A 10,131-nucleotide genomic window follows, 5' to 3' on the forward strand; every position below is an offset into this window, starting at 1 on the left:
TTGGGTTCATTTCCCAGGGACTTTCTTGAAGAGAGGGGCTGGGTCATTGTTGTTTCGTTCATTCCCTAGGGACGTTCTTGAAGTGAAGGGCTGAGTCACTGCTGTTGGTTTAATTACCTAAGAACGTCCCTGAAGGGAGGGGCTGGGTCATTGCTGTTACGTTCAAGCCCTCCTTGAAAGGAGAAACCGCGTCATTGCTGGTTGGCTGCTGCCTAAGCTTCGTCCTTGAAAGGTGGGGTGGGTCATTGCTGATGGGACGAGGATCGTGCTTCAAGGATGCTCCAGTTTTATACTGAGGGTCCCCAGGGTTTCCAGTTCGTCTTACAGTTTCGAGTGTCTTCCTGGGGTACAATATTAGTGAAAACAAACTAAGTTTCGAGGTTCTTAGGTCTCTTGTTATGTTTTATCTGGTCTTGTTACTACCTCCCTGGAGAATAATTATAGCTGGCCAAGAATATGTTGGTTCTTTCAGTAAAGGCGGTCCTCTGGGAACGTTATTTGCTTGGACACCCTCCTCTTTTCTGCAATTTTGCAAGCTCCTGATGATGTGTTGATTTTAACACGAAAAACCTAGAGTTATCATTCTGCTCCCCCCGTGGTTGTTTTGCATATATATATATATATATATATATATATATATATATATATATATATATATATATATATATATATATATATATATATATATATATATATATATATATATATATATGTCGTGCCGAATAGGCAGAACTTGCGATCTTGGCTTAAATAGCAACGTTCATCTTGCCATATAGGATAAGCGAAAATTTGTGTATGCAATAATCTCGCCAAAATCATTCTGAACCTAACGAAAAAAATATATTTCACTGTGTTTGTTTAGTATTAAATTATTGTAAACAAATCTAAGATATATTTAGTTGGGTTAGGCTAAAATAAATTGTTTTTGTTATAATAAGGTTAGGTAAGTTTTCTAAGATTCTTTTGGTGCAAAATTATAAATTTTTACATTAACATTAATGAAAAAAATATGTCTTTAAACGTATAAGAGAAAATTTTAGAAAGGACTTAATTTTAAATGAGTTCTTGCTAATTGACCAGTTTTACATATTCGGCACGACATATATATATATATATCTATATATATATATATATATATATATATATATATATATATATATATATATATATATATATATATATATATTTTTATGAATATATATATATATATATATATATATATATATATATATTAACACCCCTGAAGGAGGGGTGTAATTGTTGCAGTTTAAAAACTGTAGTGTAAAGCACCCTTCTGGCAAGACAGTGATGGAGTGAATGATGGTGAAAGTTTTTCTTTTTCGGGCCACCCTGCCTTGGTGGGAATCGGCCAGTGTGATAATAATAATAAATAAATATATATATATATATATATATATATATATATATATATATATATATATATATATATATATATATATATATATTGTATGTGTGTGTACTCACCAATTTGTGGTTGCAGGGGTTGAGTCTTAGCTCCTGGCCCCGCCTTTTCACTGGTTGCTACTGGGTCCTCTCTCCCTGCTCCATGAGCTTTATCAAACCTCGTCTTAAAACTGTGTATGGTTCCCGCCTCCACTACGTCACTTTCTAGGCTATTCCACTGCCTGACTAACTCTATGACTGAAGAAATACTTCCTAACATCCCTTTGACTCATCTGAGTCTTCAACTTACAATTGTGTGTGTGTATGTGCATGTAGAAAGATAAATTAAATAATGAATAACCTGACCAACCCTTGAATGTTACCCGAAATTGAAATAGTTGGGTAGGAGTGGAAATGTTAATTTGTTACTCCGACCTTTAACGTGGAATATATGGACTTCCCGCTGTTGTAGACAGATTATGTTAACTCCAGTAGCCATCGGTTAGTTAGCTTTGCTTCAATAGTTGTAGACCAGTTAGCGTACCTTGAAGTTAAACTATGTACTGATTCATGCGTAACTATTCGTGTTTCAGATGGTTTGTTGAAAAAGTTTTTTCATTTTTATACTTAAATAACACAATAGCGAACGGATTATGAAAAGTTATAAGATTTGAATGCATAAATTCTAATAAGGACATTTTATTTTTATAGTTTTATTGGGCAGACTGATTCTTTATTTTTCGTGTCATGATAACCGAACTTTCCACTTCACAACGTCATAACAGAATTTGACAGACAGACTTAATAATAATTTATTCAAGTTTAATTAATGCTCAGCACTGGACGTTTTATTATTGAAATCCGACTGAGCCAAGCTTGTGTATTTTATTTATCAGGAAACGGACAGTGAGTGTGTCGTGTTGTTGGTCTTCGCTAGATGACCCGCTGGCAAACTCGCTTATCGTTTTATTTTTGTGTGTGAAACAAATAACCGCTAAGTCCGTATGGGTCGTACAGTAGTTTGGCTGTTCACCCAGGTTAAGCTTTCCACCCCTTTTAAAACACAAAGATCACTTCTCCCTGTCAAGGGATTATGAGTGTGGCAGCCGCTTGACCTGCGAGGCCAGGGAGGTTCATCACCACACGGGTATCCAGTACACATTAAACCTGTTTTAGGTACATACCTTTCATTCCTTATTAATAATGTATTTCCTGTCATATATTTTCCCTCTTAACTTTTTTTTGAAGAAAGGAAAACATATCGGTAAAAAATAATAAAATAAATATAAATATTTGTACAACTGGATTCGCTCCACTTTAAATCCAAGAAAAATCTTGTATATTGAGTAATAGTGGCTCGTGTTGACAGGACACGAGTTGAACTAGGTGATTGAAACGCTCCGTTTTCCGTAGCACTTTATCTACACAGAGCGAAACATTGTCTCAGTAAAAGATTGTTCTACAACTCGTGATTTTGTCTTCATGTTTGACGGCAGTAAGAGATTTCATCCGTCGTGGCTGTGCCTCTCCAGCCAGACGTCACTGGAGTGTGCTCATATATAACTACTTGCATTTTACTCTCTCACTCCCTGCAACTGTTACATTAATGGTGAAAGGGAAAGAGCAAAAGATTAACAGAGAAAACACACGAGACAAACACGCAGAACTGAGGGTAAAAAAGAAAAACACAGCTAGACAAGGAGACAAAAACACACAAACCACTCTCCTGGTTTTAAACAAACACAAAAATAAACATTGCTAACAAAACCACATCTTCACGTGTCCCTGAATTTGTGTTGCCTTGCATTGTACTCCCACTTTTTTTTTTATCCCAAAAAGCGTTGTTCTCTCGACAGTAAATCTCAATATTTACTTCCAGCAACAGCCCGGAGTTCATTGTTTCTCAGTTGAAGTATTAAGCTGCCGAGGAAACGCACATTCAGTAATTATTCTGTGTTTGGTCTTGTTGCTCGGCGGTCCGCCTCGACAACGTCGTGACTCCTGTGTCTGGCCAGCCGCAGGAGAGGCAGTGTGTACTCCAAGTGTTGTGTCAGACGCTCAATGTTACCACCAGCCGACTGCCTCTGTGTGTGTGTGTGTGTGTGTGTGTGTGTGTACGTGCTCACCTAATTGTACTCACCTAATTGTGGTTACAGGGGTCGAGACTCAGCTCCTGGCCCCACCTCTTCACTGATCGCTACTGGGTCCTCTCTCTCTCTCTCTCTGCTTCCTGAGCTTTGTCATACCTCTTCTTAAAACTATGTATGGTTCCTGCCTCCACTACTTCACTTGCTAGGCTATTCCACTTGCTGACAACTCTATGACTGAAGAAATACTTCCTAACGTCCCTGTGACTCGTCTGAGTCTTCAGCTTCCAGTTGTGACCCCTTGTCCCTGTGTCCCCTCTCTGGAACATCCTATCTCTGTCCACCTTGTCTATTCCCCGCAGTATCTTGTATGTCGTTATCATGTCTCCCCTGACCCTTCTGTCCGTCCTCCAGTGTCGTCAGTCCGATTTCCCTTAACCTTTCCTCGTACGACATTCCCTTGAGCTCTGGGACTAGCCTTGTTGCAAACCTTTGTACTTTCTCTAACTTTTTGACGTGCTTGACCAGGTGTGGGTTCCAGACTGGTGCTGCACACTCCAGTATGGGCCTAACATACACAGTGTACAGTGTCTTGAACGATTCCTTATTAAGGTATCGGAACGCTATTCTCAGGTTTGCCAGGCGCCCGTATGCTGCAGCAGTTATTTGGTTGATGTGTGCCTCCTGTGATGTGCTCGGTGTTATGGTCACCCCAAGGTCTTTCTCCCTGAGTGAGGTCTGTAGTCTTTGTCCACCTAGCCTATACTCTGTCTGCGGTCTTCTTTGCCCCTCCCCAATCTTCATGACTTTGCATTTGGCTGGATTGAATTCGAGAAGCCAATTACTGGACCACATGTCCAGCCTGTCCAGGTCTCTTTGCAGTCCTGCCTCATCCTCGTCCGATTTAATTCTCATCAACTTCACATCATCTGCGAACAGGGACACTTCAGAGTCTATTCCTTCCATCATGTCGTTCACATATATCAAAAATAGCACTGGTCCTAGAACTGACCCCTGTGGGACCCCGCTCGTAACAGGCGCCCACTGTGATACCTCTTTACGTACCATGACTCGTTGCTGCCTCCCTGTCAGGTATTCCCTTATCCATTGCAGTGCCCTCCCTTTTACATGCGCCTGATCCTCCAGCTTCTGCACTAATCTCTTGTGGAGAACTGTGTCAAAGGCCTTCCTGCAGTCTAGGAAAACGAAATCTACCCACCCCTCTCTCTCGTGTCTTACTTCTGTTACCTTGTCATAAAACTCCAGGAGGTTTGTGATACAGGATTTGCCTTCCACGAACCCATGCTAGTTTTCATTTATAATCTTGTTCCTTTCCAGGTGTTCGACCACTCTCCTCCTGATAATCTGCTCCATGACTTTGCACACAATACATGTCAGAGACACAGTCTGTAGTTTAGTGCCTCGTTTCTGTTTCCTTTCTTAAATATGAGGACTACATTAGCTGTCTTCCATTTCTCAGGTAGTTGCCCAGTTTCAAGGGATGTGTTGAAGATTGTGGTTAGAGGCACGCACAGCATCTCTGCTCCTTCTCTAAGGACCCATGGGGAGATGTCCGGTCCCATCGCCTTTGAGGTGTCAAGGTCACTTAAGAGCTTCTTCACCTCCTCCTCAGTTGTTCGTATGTCATCCAACATTTGTTGGTATATTCCCTCTTGATGTTCCCTTCTGTGCTGTCTTCCCACAGCCCTTCCTGTCTCTACTGTAAAAACTTCCTTAAATCTCCTGTTCAGCTCCTCACATACCTCCTGATCATTTCTTGTGAGTTCTCCACCTTCTGTCTTTAATCTGATCACCTGGTCTTTGACTGTTGTCTTCCTCCTGATGTGGCTATACAACAGTTTCGGGTCAGTCTTGATTCTCGATGCTATGTCATTTTCATACTGTCGCTGGGCCTCCCTCCTTACCTGTGCATACTCATTCCTGGCTCTGCGACTGATCTCCCTGTTTTCGTGTGTTCTCTGCCTTCTGTACTTTTTCTATTCTCTATTGCACTTCGTTTTTGCCTCCTTACACCGTCGGGTAAACCAGGGGCTCGTTCCGGTCTTCCCGTTGTTACTGTTGCCCTTGGGAATAAACTTTTCCACTGCCTCCTTGCATTTTGTTGTTACATATTCCATCATTTCATTTACTGGCTTTCCTACCAGTTCTCTGTCCCACTGGACCTCCTGCAGGAAGTTCTTCAACCCTATGTAGTCCCCTCTTTTATAGTCAGGCTTTTCCCATTCAACTCCTGTTATTCTCTCCACTTGCAGCTATACTATGTATTCAAAGCACAGAACCACGTGGTCGCTAGCTCCTAGGGGACTCTCATACTTGATGCCCTCAATGTCTGAGCTGCCCAGGGTGAACGCAAGGTCCAATCTTGCTGGTTCATCCTCCCCTCTCACTCTTTTAGTGTCCTTAACATGTTGGTGCATGAGGTTTTCCAACACCACGTACAACATCCTGGCTCTCCATGTTTCGGGACCCCCATGTGGCTCCAGTTTTTCCCAGTCGATCTCCCTGTGGTTGAAATCCCCCATAACCAGCAACTTTGCTCTGTTGGAATGAGCTCTTCTTGTCACCTCAGCAAGTGTGTCCACCATTGCTCTGTTGCTCTCTTCTCTCTTCTCTTGGCCTCCTGCAGTTCTGTGGTGGATTATACATCACTGCAATGACCACTTTGTGTTCCCCAGACTGAAGTGTACCTGCTATGTAGTCTCTTTGTCGCGCCTCATCTATGCCTTCCATTTTCTCGAATTTCCATCTGTTTTTTACGAGCAGAGCAACCCCACCTCCCCCCCCCCTGCCCCTTCTATCTTTCCTCGTGATCTGATATCCTGGTGGGAAGATTGCATCTGTTATTGTCTCCGTGAGTTTTGTTTCTGTAACTGCTATGATGTCTGGGGACTTCTCATTGATTCTTTCTTGCCATTCCTCATGTTTATTCGTTAATCCATCTGCATTTGTGTACCAAACCTTCAACTTCTGTTCTAATACTGTAACTGTGGTGCGGGGGGTGGAAACAGAGGGATCGGTGTGTGATGGTTGGTTTGGATTGTTCGGTTGCCTTGGGGGTGTCGTGGCTGGAGTCCTTCTGCAGGTGTTTCTGGGGGGGTGCGCTTGTCCTTCCATTTGATCCTGGGTTATTCTGCTCTCCTTTTTCATTTCCTCCCATTTCTCCTTTCGTTTTAGAACTCTCTCTTTCATCGTCTTCCTTTCGTCCTGTGTTCTGTCTCGATCGAGGTACACACTCCGGAACTCCTGCTTGCCTCTCAGCCGTGCTTTCTCCTGCAGGATCATGGTTCGGGTTGATTCTGCCTTGAAAATTACTTTGAGAGGCCGATTCCTTTTCTTTGTGAACCACTCAATTCTCCGAAAATTTGCCACCTGGGTCATGTCCCCCTCGCCTATCACCTTCATGATATCTTCAATCGCTTTTTTCTCCTCCTGAATTCTTTCATCGTAAGTTTCCCCTTTAGCTTCGTCAAGCCCATAGACAAACACGGATCTCTCCCTTTCCACCTCCCACTGTGACTCCCATTGCTTCCTCTGATGTGTTTTAGTTTCTTCCCGTGGAGTGTTCCTTCCTTCAGTCCCTTCCCTAGTTATGGCCCCTATGCTTCTTGGTTTGTCCTTCCTGCTCACCTGTTCCTGGCCCCCACAGGTATCTGGTAAGGTCCTTGCACATGTCCTAGTTCCTTCAATGTCTTCCAACCTCTCATTCTGTCCTAGTGTGCTCCCTGCCTTTGTTTTGGCCCCATGTGGGTTTGACAGGACCTCTGCATTCAGTTTAGTTTCATATGTGTGTGTGTGTGTGTGTGTGTGTGTGTGTGTGTGTGTGTGTGTGTGTGTGTGTGTGTGTACCTAATTGTACTCACCTAATTGTGATTTGCTAGGTCTGTGTTTTCAGCTTGCCTCGTTAGGTATTCCTGGATTATAATTGGTTCAGCCTGAATACCACAAGGTTATGATTGGTTAAACCATACCACGGGCGGGATTGAACCCGCGGTCAGAGAGTTTTGATTGGTTATTTTCTCTCAGAGGTGAGGAGCTTGTTAGTGTCGGTGTGTGTTGTTCCTGCTTGTTGTGTGTGTCTGGCGTCCCTACTGCCCTTCCTACTGCTGTCTCCTACGCTGTTTCTCGCTCCTGAAGTTCTCCTAGAAGTTCTTGACTCCTCCTACATCCTTGACGTCTTGCAGATTTAAGGAAGCTGAGGTATACAAAGGTTATAGTTAATCTGGCTGTTAACCTGACTCACAAATATAGCTCTCTCTTATATTAGCCTTTAAGGAAGCTACGAAACACGAGTATGAATATATACTGCGATACCTTTCTATGTTACTGACCTAAATAAACAAGCAAGGCATCATGTACCTAGGTACATGTAACACTAGCGTACATAGGGAGGAGAGACGGAACTAATACTCTTCAAAAGCTCTTGCACTTTCGTGTACACAGGTACGTGAAGCACAAACAGCAGTATCCTTCCAAAGCTCACGTGTTCTCGTTTATCTAGGTACATGATATACGATTTATAATACTCTTCTAAAGCTCTTGTACTTATATACATAGGCATTATAACACTTGTACTCGCAGTTCCACTTGTTTCCAAAATACTTCATTCTTGTACAAAAGACTGTTGTTGCAAGGCACACAAGATTTCCACCCAAAAAAAATTAAGTACAAAGATCGCTCGCTAACGCATTCACCTCACACACTGAGGTCCGGGGTTGGAATCTCGGGTACGGCTAGAATACATTAGGACGTTTTTCCATAAGATACCTGCCGTCCCTCTTCACCCATCAGTTTAAAATGGGCATCTGGATGTTAGTGGACTGGTGTGGGTCGCATCCCGGGACAAAACTAACCCTATTTTCGGGAAATGCTCAGCATAACAAGTGACTTTCTATAAAATAGTATGTTACTGATGTCAGCTATGATCTGTATACCTTGTACATGTACTTGTAGAAATAATATTTAATATCTAAACTATTTAGAGCACCTCAGCGGACTCTGAATTTATTTTCTAACACGGAAGATAGAGGGGTATCATATATTCTAAGTTGGGTAAATATTATGCCAGATACCTGGCGGCTTACACACTAAAATAACTAATTGGAGTATGAGATGTCAGAGGAAGTGAAATGTAAAAGTTGACTTAAATACAATTAAAGAGTGAATTGTGTCAACATTCTTGCTCCATTCATCCACCAAGGTTTTTAATACCATGGTGGCTGGTGGGGATTGTGCCCAGCCCCCCCCCACCCCCCACACCAACCCCCCCAACCCCCCAACCCCCCCAACCCCCCCAACCCCCCAACCCCCCAACCCCCCCCCCAACCCCCCAACCCCCCAACCCCCCAACCCCCCCCCCACCCCACAACCCCCCCCCCAACCCCCAGCCCCACACCCCCCCCCCCCAAAACCCCCCCCCCAACCCCCCCTCCTCCCCCACCTCCTCCCCCACCCCCATCCACCCCCCCCACCCTCCTACCACCCCGACCCTCCCACCATCCCACCCACCCCCCACCATCTCCACCCTAATCCCCCACCCCCACCACCTCCACCCTAATCCCCCACCCCCACCACCTCCACCCTAATCCCCCACCCCCCACCCCCCTCTTCACTATAATACATTCACTGCATCTTCAATATATTGCTAATAAGTACCACAATACATAAATTCCAACCTAACTATAATCTCCAAGAGAGATATATTTACTAGGTTATACCGGTAATCTTCAATATATACTGCATCTTCAATATATTGCTAATAAATACCACAATACATAAATTCCAACCTAACTATAATCTCCAAGAGAGATATATTTACTAGGTTATACCGGTAATCTTCAATATATACTGCATCTTCAATATATTGCTAATAAATACCACAATACATAAATTCCAACCTAACTATAATCTCCAAGAGAGATATATTATAGTAGGTTATACTGGTAATCTGTATATCTTGTTAGTATATTCCAACCTAACTATAATCTCCAAGAGAGATATATTTACAAGGTTATACTGGTAATCTGTATCTTGTTTTACCATCTGGAGAAGACCCGGGCCGGAAGTACCGGCAAATCATCAAGAAGAAATACATAGTTACTCTTGTTAGTATAAACATCAGTAATGGATTCATCAAATAAATACAAGTGTGTGCCAGACAATGCTTGTAAAAGGAAGAGAGAAGAGGAAAATTCTCTGTTTCCTCCATCCAAAAAATCTAATGAAGGAAAAAGGAGCAAGAAGAGTTGCTGTCAGGACAAGAAAAATGAGACAAAAATAATGTATGAAAATCTTCTTTCTGATCTGAGAACGAAACTATGGATAACGAAGTGTATGCCAGATAATGCTGGTAAAAGGAAGAGAGAAGAGGAAAACTTAAAGTTCCCTACCTCCAAAAAATCTAATGAAGGAAAAATGAACAATACTTGCTGTCAGGACAAGAAAAATGAGGTCACCCTGGAGGTCGCCCAACCATTGCGAGAGTCTGATATCGTCGCCATTCTTAATAATACTCCTCGTCTGTTCGGCAAAAGATGCAAAGTTGTCTCTAGCGATTATCTACTTGGTGGACATCTTCTACCCAAGGGTCACGGTCGCTTTGTAGTGACGAAGGAAACCACTC

Source organism: Cherax quadricarinatus, chromosome 10, assembly GCF_038502225.1.
Source record: "Cherax quadricarinatus isolate ZL_2023a chromosome 10, ASM3850222v1, whole genome shotgun sequence".
NCBI lineage: Eukaryota > Metazoa > Arthropoda > Malacostraca > Decapoda > Parastacidae > Cherax > Cherax quadricarinatus.